Source organism: Antechinus flavipes, chromosome 3 (genome assembly GCF_016432865.1).
Source record: "Antechinus flavipes isolate AdamAnt ecotype Samford, QLD, Australia chromosome 3, AdamAnt_v2, whole genome shotgun sequence".
Taxonomy (NCBI): domain Eukaryota; kingdom Metazoa; phylum Chordata; class Mammalia; order Dasyuromorphia; family Dasyuridae; genus Antechinus; species Antechinus flavipes.
In genome coordinates, this window is record NC_067400.1 from 223389595 (window position 1) to 223390846 (window position 1252).

A 1252-nucleotide genomic window follows, 5' to 3' on the forward strand; every position below is an offset into this window, starting at 1 on the left:
GGCCATCTCTGATCATTTTGATTTATATTTTACTACTGGACTTGCAGAGGAAAAAGTGAGACTGATAACTTTACACAGCCTTCCTTCATTTAAATCTATTCACTTGCATGTTTGGTGTCACCATCAGTGCTAACTCCAACATGGTATTTTTTGAGGAAAAAATCCACATGATCTTAGGTGAAAACATTTTGCTCCAATTCTTACCATAACCACACTAGATATGTAAGAAAAAAGCTGAAAAATCCCACTTGAAACTCATATTTGTTTTTTTGGTTTTTTTTCTTTTTTTTTTACATTTTTTTTTAATTTATTTTATTTAATAATAACTTTATATTGACAGAATCCATGCCAGGGTAATTTTTTACAACATTATCCCTTGCACTTGCTTCTGTTTCGATTTTTCCCCTCCCTCCCTTCACCCCCTCCCCTAGATGGCAAGCAGTCCTATATATGTTAGATATGTTGCAGTATATCCTAGATACAATATATGTTTGCAGAACCAAACAGTTCTCTTGCGAAATTCATATTTGATAGCTTTTTATGTTATCAGAAAATAATTTAATTGAAATAAGTTCTTTATTTTTCATTGAAATTTCTTTTTCAGTTTTTAATTTTTTAAAAAAATAGTTTTTTATTATCAAAATACATGTAAAGATAGTTTTCAACATTCACCCTTGCAAAACCTTGTGCTCCAAATTTTTCTCCTTCATTTCCCCCATCCCCTCCTCTAGGCACCATGTGTAACACATTCAATCCCCAGAGTCCTCTGTCTGGATGCAGATGAATCTCTCTATCAGAAATCTATTGGAATTGTCTTGGATCACCTCATTGTTAAAAAGAGCCATGTCCATCAAAATTGATTATCACATAATCTTGTTGTTGCTATGTACAGTATTTTCTTAGTTCTACTCACTTCACTTAGCACCAATTCATGTAAGTCTTTCCAGACCTCTCTGAAATCATCCTGCTGATCATTTCTTATAGAACATTAATATTCCATAACATTAGTATACCATAACTTATTTAGCCATTCTTCAGCTGATGACTAATGGCATTTACTCAGTCTTTATTTCTTTGCCAATACAATAACATTTTTGCACATGTGGGTCCCTTTCCCTCCTTTTTGATCTCTTTGGGATATAGGCCCAATAGAGATACTGCTGGATCAAAGGGTATGCAGTTTGATAGCCCTTTGGGCCTACTTCTAAATTTCTTTCTAGAATGGTTAGAGCAAACAGACAATTTTCAGATG